Source organism: Lepus europaeus, chromosome 2, assembly GCF_033115175.1.
Source record: "Lepus europaeus isolate LE1 chromosome 2, mLepTim1.pri, whole genome shotgun sequence".
NCBI lineage: Eukaryota > Metazoa > Chordata > Mammalia > Lagomorpha > Leporidae > Lepus > Lepus europaeus.
Genome location: NC_084828.1, coordinates 130,075,713 through 130,090,412, shown reverse-complemented (window position 1 = coordinate 130,090,412; position 14,700 = coordinate 130,075,713). Strand labels below are relative to the sequence as shown.

The window sequence follows — 14,700 nt, the reverse complement described above, 5'->3', positions numbered from 1 at the left end:
TTAATTGTTGCTTTACAACTGTTTTTGAAATCATATTATTGCTTAGATCTATGGTAGAAATCCTGTTGTGCTTTGCGGTTTGAGTAGGTGTTGATTAATTTGGAAGTATCCAAACTAGAGTAGGTCTTGGGCTCCGTCACCATGGTTATGGGATAGCGCTCTCAGACCACACAGCCATACATAGCCCAGGGGAATGATTTCCAAATTGAAGGCGTATTGTCAGGAGGGAACAAGCTCTCACATGCCGTAGTTTGGTGAATGCAAGCCTTGGAGTATGGGGTGCAAGTGATGGAGCATTTCTCAGTGTTTCCTGTTTCTCCCATCACACTGCTCCCTCCCTCCCTCTCTCTCCTGTGGCCAATCCCAGCCATTTCTTGGGGTAATGCAGACAGAGTGTGTGGTCCTGAAGTACCTCACGGTTGCCAGAAATCACATCGCATTGCTGTCTCACAGGAAAAATGAAAGCTTATTAGGCTAATGAATTATTTAGTGGTCTCTCTATTTTTTTTTTTTAAGGTTTAGGAGACAGAAAATAATAATAAAGGCAAAGAGAAATAAAATCTTAAAAGAGCAAAGCCTTTTGTTAGTATCTGGTTAGTTCAGCTGACTAGTGTTTTAATCTGTTCTGTTTTTCTATGGGAAATTACAAGTTTTTTTTTTTAAATGGGTTAATGTGAGAGGATGTTTGAATTTGCTAAATAATCTCTTGCCATTTGCCAAATCAAACATGACTTATCAAGTCCACGTAAGAAGTGTAGGTAGTTGGCCGGGAATTCTAAGGCTTAACCCTGTATTACAGGCACCGAGGTTAAGGAAAAAACAAAAACAGAACCATAGGACATGGTGCAGCTGCTTCTGAGATATAGGAAACACTGTGGCTGTAAGAGGGAAATGATGTGAGAGATTGTAACGGTTTCATTCTGTTATCTACAATGGGATTCTAAGTGACCTTGCCTGGAAGGCATCTTTATGTAGATTCTTTCCTGTACCACTTATTCTTCAATGTCAGTTTTACCTTCATTTACTCTATGGCTTATTGGCAGGTTGCTAGTAGTCTAAATATTGGCAGGGTCCTACCACCACATATAAATCCTTTAGGCTAGTTGGAACATTTTTTGACCCCTGGTCCTTGGATGTGAGATGCAATATGTTTATATGGTTAACAGCAGGGTCTCTGGGATAGATAGCTGTGTGTGCCTGGGCACATTGCTTAACCTCTCTGTGCCTGAGCAGCCTCATCCTTAGAATGATCTATGCCAGAGTAATGGTAATAGCTACGCCTGAATGTTACTGTGAGAAGTATCATTGTCAGTGCCTAACACAGTCACTAGGAGTGTTTTCTCGGAGAACCAAGAAAGAAACCAGAAGAATTTACGTTGTGGGGGCTTCTTGCCATTTCTAAAAGGCTTTGACTGCTTTTATATTGTTTCAACATAGTATTTAGGGGCTGGTGTTGCGGTGTAGTGGGTAAAGCCACTGTCTGAAAAGCTGGCAGCTCACATTGGTGCAGGTTTGTGTCCCAGCTGCTCCACTTCAGATCCAACTCTCTACTAATGGCCTGAGAAGAGTAGCAGGGGATGGCCCAAGTGCCTGCGTCTCTGTTACCTGTGAGGGAGACAGTAGAAGCTCCTGTCTTTGGCCTGGACCAGTACTGGTTTTTGCAACCATCTGGGGAGTGAACCAGTGGAAGAGAGATCTCCCCCCCCCGCCCCCCGTAACTTGTTTAGATAAATGAATAAATCTTTAAAATATATATACTATTTAACAATTTTCCTCTGGTCCATGTTTGTTTATATATATATATATATATATATATATATATATATATATAAAGATTTATTTATTTATTTGAAAGGCAGAGAGGCAGAGAGAGAGAGAGGTCTTCCAACTGATGGTTCACTCCCCAAATGGCCGCAATGGCTGGAGCTGTGTCAATCCGAAGCCAGGAGCTTCTTCTGGGTCTCCCACATGGGTGCAGGGGCCCAAGGACTTGAGCCATCTCGTACTGCTTTCCCAGGCCATAGCAGAGAGCTGGATGGGAAGTGGAGCAGCCGGGTCTCAAACCAGTATCCATATGGGATGCCAGTGCTTCAGGCCACAGTGCCAGCCCCTGGCCCATGTTTAGATTTCCTTCAAATGTCTTGTGGGGACCATTTGGCATAGATTAGAGTCACACAAATTCTTATATCCCCAGTTTGTCATATTCTGTCCTTAATGAAGGCATTTAAATGATTGGTAAGCTTTGCTTCCTTCCTCGTGTTTCCCTTCTATCTTCCTGCAGGCCTTTTGTGCAGAGATGAAATCGGAATGCATTTCTCTTGGCCTCAGGAGGTTCAGTTTTTCCAGCATGCAGCTTTATTTATTTTTGATGATCCTGGTTAGTGGGGGTGCAGACCCAGTGTCCATGCCATTCTACCCTGTGGGTTCTTTTGGTGCTGTGAGGCATTAACCGGGCAACATGGGGATTCATTTTCATTCTCAGGCATAAAATGGGAGTTTGGATGCTAAGGCTACCTTTTTTTTAATCTTTTTTTTTTGACAGGCAGAGAGGACAGTGAGAGAGAGAGACAGAAAGGTCTTCCTTTACCGTTGGTTCATCCTCCAATGGCTGCTGCGGTTGGTGTGCTGCGGCCGGCGCAGCGCACTGATCCAAAGCCAGGAGCCAGATGCTTCCTCCTGGTCTCCCATGCGGGTGCAGGGCCCAAGCACTTGGGCCATCCTCCACTGCACTCCTGGGCCACAGCAGAGAGCTGGCCTGGAAGAGGGGCAACCAGGAAAGAATCCCGTGCCCCTACTGGGACTAGAACCCGGTATGCCAGCGCCGCAGGCGGAGGATTAACCTATTGAGCCGCAGCGCCAGCCGCTAAGGCTACCATGAGAGGGATCAGAATGATCTGGAAGCTAGATGGGGACTAGCTCAGGGGTGCCATCTATTGTGGGTCTGATGTGAGGTGTATTCCAGACCCTCAGAGTTGTTACTTGTAATATAAAGGATTGACTTTCGATATGTAAATATATTGAAATATAAATAAATTTTACTAAATAAATATTGACTTAGATTGATTCTGCTTGGCTTGACAACAGAGGAATTTTTAGTATCCTTCGAAAGGCAAGCACTGCTTAAACCCGGGTGGAGAAAATATTTTGTTTTCTTGAAGGATGAAGAACAAGAAGATTGCTTCATGAAGTACAGTTTGGACTGGCTCTGGGTTTTATTCCAAAGAAGTGTTTGCCACAGGAAACTCAGAGTTTTCACTTCTTTTTTTTTTTTTTTTAAATATGTATTGCTTGCTTGACAGGCAGAATGACAGAAGAGAGATCATCTCTCTGCTAGCTTAGTCTCCAAATGGCTGCAGCAGCAGCCAAGACTGGGCCAGGCCAAAGCCAGGCGCTTCACCCATCTCCCATATGGATGACAGGGGACTATTTGTGCTTGGGCCATCTTCTGCACCTTAGCAGGAAGCCAGATCAGAATCGGAGCAGCCAGGAATCAAACGGGAACTCTGCTATAGAGTGGCAGCATTGTAACCCCCTGTGCCACAGCACTCACATGGGATGCTGTCATCACAGCTAATGGCTTAACCTGCTGCGCCACAGTGCTGGCCCTGACCTGTCACTTTCTGAGCTGCTTTGTCATCCTGAGGAATGTGGGGACTTTCTCTTTCCACCTTTGTTCACTTTATGTTTAGCTTTAAAAAATGGGTGTGCTTGGGCTCGGGTGAAATCCGTTAGGGCCGGGCCTCTGTGTCCAGCGAGGTGGACAAGGCAGGCAGGGCACTGTGGAGTCAGCATTCTGTCCTGGGCTTTACTTCTACACGCCGTGTCCTGGCTCTGCCGTAGGAGAAAGGGGTGAGAGGATGCTGAAGGTGGCACCTCCCCAGCAGGGGTGCTGTGTGACTACTGTGAAATAAAGCCCCCAGCAAGTCCTTGGTTCAGGTTACAAAGTGAAGCTCTGATGCATGTTAGTATTATTTCTGTAGATTGCTCCTATCTGAGGTATCCTCCCTCTGCTCTCTTAGCAGTCCTGTGTTGGAAACATTTTATTGTTTTGATCCCTAGACCATCCAACTGTGTGCTGTAATCTTGTCCTTGTCATTTAAAGGTTGTGCAAAGAAGATCGAACACTTGAGGCCAGTGGTCAGGTTTAGGGTACTTTGGGGGAAAAGGATGGACAGATAGAGCCAGTTTATAGCAAGGATGGAAATCATACTGTGATGTTCTGCTTTTTACTTGAATGCTAAACTGCTCAGTTGCTTCTTCACTTTTTTTTTTTTATTTTTATTTTATTTTTTTTTGACAGGCAGAGTGGACAGAGAGAAAGGTCTTCCTTTGCCGTTGGTTCACCCTCCAATGGCTGCCGCGGCCGGTGCATTGCGGCTGGTGCACCGCGCTGATCTGAAGGCAGGAGCCAGGTGCTTCTCCTGGTCTCCCATGGGGTACAGGGCCCAAGGACTTGGGTCATCCTCCACTGCACTCCCGGGTCACAGCAGAGAGCTGGCCTGGAAGAGGGGCAACCGGGACAGAATCCGGCACCCCGGCCGGGACTAGAACCTGGTGTGCTGGCGCCGCTAGGCGGAGGATTAGCCTGTTGAACCACGGTGCCGGCCGCTTCTTCACTTTCAACAAGTGTATTGGATTAAAAATGACTTGATCTGTTCCTCCTTAAATTTTCTATTTTTGGGGAGAAACGGTCATTTCTTACAGGGTCTTTCTAAAATGCTTGTCCATATTCTGTGGTTTTAGCAATATGCCTAAAACTCTGTGTGTATGTATATGTTTTTGTTTTGAGCAGTGGGACAGTGGAACTTTTTTTTTTTTTTTCCCCAGTTGTACTGTTAAATAGGGCCCTGTACTGTGGCTTAGCAGGTTAAGCCAGGATGCAGCACTAGCATCCCATATGGACACTGGTTTGAGTCCTGGTTGCTCCACTTCTGACCCAGCTCCTCACTAATGCACCTGGGAAAGCAGCAGAAGATGGCTGAACTGCTTGGGCCTTTGCACCCACGTGGGAGGCAGGGGATGAAGCTCCTGGCTCCTGGCTTCAGCTTGGCCTAGCCCTGGCTGTTGTAGCTATTTGGGGAGTGAACAAGCGGATGGAAGATCGATCTCTCTTACTCTGCCTCTCCCTGTCTGTAACTCCGCCTTTCAAATAAATAAATTTTTAAAAATGTGAAGTACAACCTAAGTGGATAAAATAGTTGAAAGTGTACCTTTGAATGAAAGTGGGGCTGAAGTGAAGAGGGAGCTTCCCTCTGCAATCTCTTCCTTGTTGCCCCTATGATGTGTCAGTGATCCCAAACGACTGAGGAATACAGTTTGCAATCTGTATGTTTCTGCAAAGCCATTGTTCCAGAATAAGACTGTCCCACAAGTCACCATCAGGGCCTCATAAATGCATTAGTAATTCAGAACCAATGAATTCACATTTAGAAGTAGACAAGGGGATAATAGGTGAAAATGAGAATGTTGCGAGTTGGATATATTTGAATACGTGAAGCATCCATGATGTAGCCAATGAATTCAAGGCTGGTTTCACTTCTGGCTTTGGAAGCCTCCTGCATCATTTTGCGTCTATTGTGGGAGCAGCAGGTCTGTGCTTTGTGGTGTGATCAGGAGGTAGGGATTTTCCTCTGGCCCCCACACTTCTCGCCCCTCCCCAGATCAGGATGAGTTACTTCCTGGCTGTGTGTCTTTGTGGGCTGGCATATTTACGAGTGAGACAGCCCCAGAGGAATCTGAACATCTAGTAACTCTTCACTGAGTCTTGCATTGGGCCCTTATCCTCCTCCTCCCTTTTATGGTTTAGCTGGAGTTGTGATTGACAGGTTATGTGCACAGGGCATTTCTGAGATGGGTCTGGCTGTTTGTGCAGAAAGAGCATTACGTCATATCCGGTTAGCCGATGTGCAGGAACACATGTGGGCTGGAGAGCCCTGTGGAGTTAGCTAATGTAGCGAATCAAAGTTTTGACTTTTTTCTGGATGACAGTAATTTCCTACCATAGAAAGTTGAGGCCGGCGCCGCGGCTCACTAGGCTAATCCTCCGCCTTGCGGTGCCGGCACACTGGGTTCTAGTCCCGGTCGGGGCGCTGGACTCTATCCCGGTTGCCCCTCTTCCAGGCCAGCTCTCTGCTATGGCCCGGGAAGGCAGTGGAGGATGGCCCAAGTGCTTGGGCCCTGCACCCGCATGGGAGACCAGGAGAAGCACCTGGCTCCTGGCTTCGGATCAGCACGATATGCCGGCCGCAGCGGCCACTGGAGGGTGAACCAACGGCAAAAAGGAAGACCTTCCTCTCTGTCTCTCTCTCTCTCACTATCCACTCTGCCTGTAAAAAAAAAAAAAAAAAAAAAAAAACTAAAAAAACTAAAAAAAAAAAACTAAAAAAAAATAAAAATAAAAAAAAAAGAAAGTTGAAAGACTGTGTATGTTTCAAGGTTAAATTTCTTTTATGAAATGGCTTATTTCTCCAAATTATATATGTGTGCATGTCACATACATATATATTTGTTGTCAATAGTATATCAATTGCTTCTCGGCCTTTTGGCTAAGATCAAGTGTAGTCAATAGTATATCAAATACATTTATTTACCAAAATAATTTTTAAAAGCGTTTGGCAATTGACATACTTCATACTTGAAGAGATAAACATGTCTTAATCCCTGAGCCCAAAGCTTCACCTAAGATCGTGCTTCTGCATACATTAACTCCTTTCAATTGCATTTGATTGGTTCCTGCTGTAAGGCTTGAGCACACATTCTCAGAGAACAGGGCTGTGTTTGAGATTCTCTGAATACAGTGCCTGGCTTTCTTGCAGAAATGAGTACAGCCTCATGCTTTTTGATGAGATTTCATTCTCCAGTGGCATGACCAACACAGATCAGTTAAGGTGCCCTTTTAATTTATTATTCAAAATAGGACACGTCTACAGGTGCAAAGAGACATTGATCATGAGTGAACTTGGTCTGTCCTGGGCAAACCAAGGCATGTGTTCACCCTAAAATGGGCTGACTCTGGGTACAATTTCTTAGCCTTCAAAATTTCTTGAGGGATGGATGTTGTAGGGCCATGGGTTAATCCAGTGCCGGGAACACCTGCATCCCATGTTGGAGTGCTGATTTGTGTCCTGGCTACTCCACTTCTGCACCAGCTTCCTGCTAATGTCCCTGGAAGGCAGCAGTAATGGTCCATGTACTTGGGCCGCTGCCACCCATGTGGCAGAGACTCAGATGGAGTTCTAGACTCCTGGCTTTGGTCTGGCCCAGCCCTAACTATTGTGGCTGTTTGAAGAGGGAACCACTGGATGGAAGATATTCTCTCTCTTTCTCTTTCAAGTAAGTAAATAACAAATTAAAAAAAAAACAAAAAAAAAAAAAAAACCTTGAAATCCCAGGACTTAAATGAGCTCAGAAGAGACTCACTATTAGCCCTCTTTGTAGTACATGTGAAGGTGACTGTGACATGCATAGGCTTGGTGTATCCTTTGATCCTGTTTATTGAACATCTACTAGGAGTATGGAAAAATACAGCCTGTTAGTTTTTTGGAGGATTCTCTCATCAGCCACTTAAAAGAGCTCATCCCATTTCCAAACAAAAGTTGAAAGAGTCCCTACATCCAGTTGCCTTGGTGTATTCTTTCCCTGCTCTGTTTATTCTGTTTTAACTCTCAATCCTTCAGTGACATTGCCACCAACTGTGCTAGTCCATCCGGTTTTCTCCTTTCTGAAAGCCCTGCATTTGAATACTGAATTATTTGGAATGAACTCCCCCTTTGTTATGTGATAAATATTTTTGTTATGTGATATATAAACATGGGATTTGTAAGCCTTCTAATCCGGAGGCTGGGCTCTGGTCTCCTCCCACTGTTTCTGTCAACCACAGTGTTGAGCTCGCCACTGGGGACACAGTGGTCCTTAGTGTTCTGATGGATGGGGCTGGGGAGATCACTGGTGGGGACATCAGCCTGTGTGCATGTCAGTCCTATGAGGAATGAGGGCAGCTCACATTAGTGGGATCAGTGTTTAAAAGTGAGAAAAGGAGGGGGCCGGCGCCGTGGCTCACTAGGTTAATCCTCTGCCTGCGGCGCCGGCATCCCATATAGGTGCTGGATTCTAGTCCCGGTTGCTCCTCTTCCTGTCCAGCTCTCTGCTGTGACCCAGGAGGGCAGTGGAGGATGGCCCGAGTGCTTGGGCCCTGCACCTGCATGGGAGACCAGGAGGAAGCACCTGGCTCCTGGGTTTGGATCGGCACAGTGCCGGCCATAGCAGCCATTTGGGGGGTGAACCAATGGAAGGAAGACCTTTCTCTCTCTCTCTCACTGTCTAACTCTGTCAAAAAAAAAAAAAAAAGAAAAATTGAGGAAAGGCGCTGCCCCATCATCTTTTGTACCCTAAGGAAGCTGTGTGAGCGCCCCGTGGCCGGCTGACATCACCAGAACCTGGTACGGACTTGTGTTGACCTCTCCTTTCCCATTTCACCCAGCTCCAGTGGCATCCCTGAAAGTCAGTTGTTAATGACACTGCGTAAGCACAGCTCAGTACTGGCCGACTGTGCTCCTGATGCTCTGTTTTCTGAGTGTGTAACGACTGAGGCCTTGTCTTAAAAAAAAATTAATACCCTCTTCATTCTTACCAGTGGTTATAATCGCTTTTCTTATTCAGAATGCCATTTACAACAGAGCCAACATTTATCTTCATGCGGAGGGTGTCATGTCCATTATTATGCTGACTTTCCAGTTTCTATCTCCCTAGGCTGAGTTCTTTGAGGTGGTGAGTGTGCCTGGCCTCATCTAGTCTGTGTGTTGCATGTCAAGCAGGGCCTGGTGGTTCCTTTGTGTTTAATGACTGAGTGACAGGGGATTTAATTTGGGGTGGGGGGGGGAGGCAACTTGACCTTCAGAGCTGTATTTTATTTATGCATTTCATTCTGCAATAAGAGGTGAGTGGAATGTGCCCAACTATGATATACTCTTCCCCACTGTCATTCGAACATACCTGTGTAAAAGAGAGATTACGGAGGTGTTTTAGGTTTATGGCTGCAGGGGCATTAGAAGGCTGAGCATGGTAGTGTGACAGCTACTATTTTATAGTAACAGCAAAACTAGTTTTTAATCTAGTTGGATATAAGGAATTTATTTGCTGACTTGAATTAAAGTGGTAGTCTAGGGTAGCATTAATTGAATTGCAGAGCCTGTGACAGGGTTCAATTTCAAATTCTGGGGTTGGGGCCTGGGACACACATGTAGGAATGACTGTCAAACCTGTAGCATTATAGCCTTGGGTTGTGACAAACTTGGAGAATTTGATGAAAGTCAGAAAACTAGGGGCTGGTGCTGTGGTACAGCGGGTTAACACTCTGGCCTGAAGCACTGGCATCCCATATGGGTGCTGGTTCTAGTCCTGGCTGCTCCTCTTTTGATCCCGCTCTCTGCTATGGCCTAGGAAAGCACTAGAAGATGGCCCAAGTCTTTGGGCCCCTGCACCCTCGTGGGAGACCTGGAAGAAGCTCCTGGCTCCTGGCTTTGGGTTAGCGCAGCTCTGGCCATTGCGGCCAGTTGGGGAGTGAACCGTCAGTTGGGAGACCTCTCTCTTTGCCTCTCCTCTCTTTCCATGTAACTCTTTCAAATAAATAAATAAATCTTTAAAAAAGAAAGTCAGAAAACTAGAAAGATGTACAAATTTTATACAATAGCAGGGGGTTCTTGAACCTCTGATTAAGTAAACTAAGCATTTTTTTGTTTTTGTTTTTCACAATGTACCTTACTAAAATTATTAGTCCTGTGTTATATCCATGATTGTACTGTTTTGAGAATTTGGCTTTTATATCCCCTGTGGCTCGAGTAGCCCTAGACAGTGCTTTGGTCTAAACTTTTTGGGTGGAGAGTTTGCATCCTGAGGTATCTTCCAAACTTAATGGTGACTGCAGGTGTGGTGCCTCTTAGGGTGGCAGCGGTGAGCACCTGCTTGCCCAGTTACAGATATGCCATCCTAGAGCCTTTTGGAGTCCCCAGGCCAGCCACCGTGAAGGGAATTTGGCAACACCTACTTTATTTTGCAAAACTTGATTTTTCGGGTTGTGCTTTTGGCTTACCAACGAAGACTCCTGAGTCTTACCTAACTTATCCTACCTCCAGCATCCTGTTAATGTAGCTCTTGGGAGCCAGCAGTGATAGCTCAAGTGATTGGGACCCTGCCAGCCATGTGGGAGACATGACTTGAGTTCTCAGCTCTCAGCTTTGGTCCCTGAGTGGGGGACCGCTGTGGGCATTTGGGGAATGAACCAGCAGATGGGTGTTCTGTCTTGCTATCAACACCAAAATCCTTGATTTAAAAAAAAAAAAAATTACTAAGGTCATTGTAGACAATTAGAAAATAGAGATGTAGGAAAAAGAAACTAAAGGTCAATGGCAACTGTATCCTTGACAAAATAATTATTTTGTTATAAACAGTAAACTGAAGGATACATGTTATGTGATGGCTGACACTGGAAGAGTTTCTTACTCCTAGTTATGCACTAGGAAAATAACAGCATTAGAAAGCTAACTAAATTGTAGATATGAATGTTATGTCAGATCCTGTTCCCAATTTCTTGTTTATATTAACTCATTCAAACTCGATGGCTAGTCTGTGAGGTTGGCCCTGTGAGTGTCCCCTCAGTTAAATGACAAGGACAGCGAGGCGTGAGGTACCTCCTGCGTGAAGTCTCACGACTGGTAGGGACTTGAGCTGAAGCAGGTTGATGCTGCGGTATCCTGTCTGAAACGTGTACCTGCCACTGCTGCTCTGGGTGATGAGAAAACACTGCAGTGAATTGCTGTTGGGGCCTTAAAATTATGGGCATCTGTTTCATATCAAACTGGTAACATTACATTCTCAGTGCTGAACATTTACAAACATCTGAAACTAGAAGGAAATGTACAAATGTGGCATTCACCATTGGCTTCCACAGCAAGGACTGACAGAATTACTACCAGTCCCAGAGCCTTCGGCTAACATTTGTTTGTAAAGTCGCTTTCTGCTTTGATCTTGAATTTAATGCCCATTTGGGTCATGTCAGCTTTTCAAAATGTCACGAGCTTTGCATGTTTTGGAAATTTAATTTTCCTTAAGATTATTTTTTTCCCAGAACACTAAGTGGAAGTTTTAAGTTTTTCTTTAGTGTGATTTGGAAAAGAAAGAATCCAAGTGTAACTTGACTTAATACATTCAGTGAGTTAAGAACTCATTTTTAGGGGATTAGCTTAATGTGGAAGTTAAGAAGGCAGGCCACAGGGTTGAAATTCCTGGAATCAAATACTCCCTCCCTACTTGCCAGCTGTGAGACTCTGGGGGAAAATACTGTTGAATGGTAAGAGTTCTCTGTGTCCCATAGGATGGTGGGAAGAATTCCATGGACTTATACTCAGAAAGCAGTGTTGATGTTAGTGCAGTGCTAAAGCATGGCCAGTGTCATTAGTAATTATTGAATATAGAAAGAGAAGCGTGGGCACAGAGTGGGGTGTCTTACCCTTCCCCCACTTAACAGTCTGCCTTGGACTTTACCAAGTCAGTTTTGAAGCTCTAATAACCTCTTTCTTTTGAGGAGCTGGACACTGTCCCATCGAGGAAAAGAATGATGATGTAGCAATTGTCTTGTGAATGGCCATTTGGGTTCTTATGTCCTTGCCCACCCTCTCCCCGTCCCACCTTGCTCCCTCAGGAAACTTGCAGGTAGTGTTGTGAGGCTGTAACAGATCCCCTTATCTCATAAATCCCTATTCGGGGGTGCATCAAGAAGAGGTGGTGCTTATTTAGTGTAAAGTGGCGTGTCACCGGTCTGCTGTCCTGTCGGGTCAGGAAGAGGAAGCCGCCAGGAGGGCTTATGGGAAGCCCTGCACAGCCTGTCCCTCAGAAACTCAGACAATGGTGGGTTTGTGACTGTGCAAAATACACATCCCTGAGATAAGCACATCCCAAGGGGGCGAGTTTTCTCATTTACATTCGATGGGTACTTTTCCCCTGAAGTTGCTTCTCCTCAAATTGCAGCTTCCTCTGTGTGTTAAAAAACACCAGTCCCTCATAGTGTGTGCTGGTGGGGAGTGGTCCTGTGCCAGCCTCCTTTGCTCAAACCCCCACAGTGTGTGTGTGTGGGTCCTGTGCTGCTCCCTTGCTCAGTCCTTTGTGTGTGTGTGTGTGTATGGGCACAGGTGCGAGGTGTGTCCTATGTCTTGCCTCCTCTCTTGCAGCCACACTGGCCTTCTCTTCACTTCTGTTCTTCAAAGACATCAAGCCCATCCTGAAACCTCTGAGCATGTTCTTCCTTCCTCTTACTCTTATTTTACAAGCCTCTGTGCTGCTCTTTTATCTGCATGGTGATCTCTTCTGTTTACCCCATCTATAGAGCACTCCCCTACATGCCTCGGCTCCAGCCTGCCAGCTAGTTCTTCACTGAGTGCGCAGGGTCTCACTTCACTGCTGTGTTGCCGGCACCCAGTAGTACCTGACACATGGAAGTACTCTTTAAAACTTACTGAGCTAATGAAGGAATGAAGGAAGGGGAGCTAGCTATAGAACATAATGTATGGATGCTGTATTTTGAGATGTTGTGACATTCAGATAGTTTAATCTGAATATTGACCTCAGGAAGAGCAGCCCTTCCACCTCTTTAGAGAGATCAGAGAAACTCAGTCTTTCGCTCAATTTTCTTTTTGCAGCCAAGACACAACATTTCTGAGAATTCTCAGAAAATGGAAGTTCCACGGACTGGTATCTGTTTCTTTGGCCAAGCATCACTGTCATCTGGTTTTTACTTTTGTACCTTGTATCATCTGCCTCTTCCTTCCCACCTTTCTACATGTCCACTTGGCCCACCCCTGACCCCCCCACACCGTGTCCTCACACCCGTGATGATGGTGTGTTCACGTATGCCCGTACATGTTCACAGCCCTTCCCTGGGGGAGGGGGAGGTCTCCAGCCAGCTCACCTTAAGGAAATCTCTCTCATGAAGGAGAAAGGTGAGCAGTGGTTTCTGAACTGCTTCTTGGCTGCCTCCGGGCAGCCTCCAGGGCTTCCAGAGAGACCTGAGCAGCCCCCATCTTGAGCCTCACCGAGAGCATTTCCGTCTGGGACGGATGGATACGAGTTTGTTTGCGGCACAGTTCCTCCTGACAAACCGAAAATGCTGGAACTCCTCTAAGTCAGAAGGCTCTCTCTGCCCTTTCAGAGAACTGTGGAAAGCATCCTGTGGCCCTGAGAGTGGGAGAGGCAGGCACAGGCCAAGGGTGGGCGGTTCTGGGTGACCGGTTCTCATCCCGGGAGGCTGTCACTGTCTCTTGCCTTGAGCTTTCCATTTCAGGAGTTCTGGAGCCTAGGCTCTACTTGGCAGCGCACACGGGTGCCCTTGGCTTTGGTGCCTCCTCACTTTCTCCTCTTTCTGTTCCTCCTTTCTCCTTAGTGCTTCTGTTTGTGGCACAACATTACTATGGAGACACTATGCTAATAGCTGCTCCTGGCACAGTGTGTTTGGGGAAGGCTCCTCTGATTTCTTTTAAATAATTAGATTTCCTTTCAAGGCCTCAATTTCTGAGGCAATGGAAAACGTCTATTAAAATGAGACATAAACTTACCCAAGTCAGAATGAGAACACATTTGTGAAATAGTTGGACTCTATCATTGACTGTATCTGAGAATTCTAAGCATAAGGAACTTTTTGATTCATAGTTAGTGTTATGCAGGTAAAAAACAGTTTGTTGCTGAGTGAATGAATTTCACATTAAACACAGCTGGCCTAGATTCTAGACATGATTAAGATTATATTTACACAAAACCCTTGTATAATAGCATGACCCGTATTTTCTTGTCACATTTCTAACTTCTGTATTAGCGGAAGCTATTTGAGATAGGAGGCTGCTGTGTTATTTTCCTTAAGTATTATCCTTTAGCACATTGATGACTTTGTAGACGTAGGTAGGAGTAACTGCGGGTGACAGGAACAAACCAGTGGAAAGGAACTCTAGTCAGAGGAGAAAGGCTGTGGGGCTTGGCCACTGGGCACAGGGAGAAGTAAAGCCTGCATGCAAAGGCAGCTGACTGCCCAAAGAGGATGAGAAAGATGAAGGCAACAGCAGAAAAGTGCGGCAGATGTCTTGTGAAGGGAAGGCGCCCTTCTCCTAGCCAGAGAGGGGTGTGCTCTCGTGTCCGGGGGCGGGGATCTGAGTGTGTCACTTTTAAAGATTCCCCATCCTCCCTTGAAGTCAATCCATTCTGTCATGGAGTGTCTTCAGTGGAATTTAAAATGAGTTTTTGTGGGGGAAGTTTGGATTTACTTTATAGGTGAAGTCGCTGAATGACATTTATGCTGTAAAACACAAGAGAACTTTTTCTAATTTAATATTGTCTTGGCAGCTCATCCTGGAATGCATTTCTTGCATGCGAGGGTTTCTTACATTCTTTAAATGAAAAGCATATTTTGATTGTTACTGGAACCATTAACCGAACACTTCATGGAATAAATGGCGTAAGACAATACTCCTTACTGGGAGTTGTTTGCTGCTTTTATTCCTTTTGACTTTCAGCCATGGAGGGGATTGTACATTGTACATTTGGAAAGGCATAAAACTAATAGAATTCTATTAAGAAAATGGTGGTATTTGATATACTTGATGAACAAAGGACTTTACATGCATAGCTTAACCAAATAATAAAAGAAACAATGCCAGGTTTATG

At 45.4% G+C, this 14,700-nt stretch overlaps 1 protein-coding gene and 1 pseudogene across 3 annotated transcripts in view; both read left to right on the top strand.

Annotated features, from left to right (window-relative positions):
- The window catches only part of MED12L (mediator complex subunit 12L), a 347,645-nt gene that overhangs the window by 162,472 nt on the left and 170,473 nt on the right, over nt 1-14,700 (top strand). The window lies entirely within an intron of this gene.
- Nucleotides 6,526-6,603, top strand: LOC133752420 (U2 spliceosomal RNA; annotated as a pseudogene).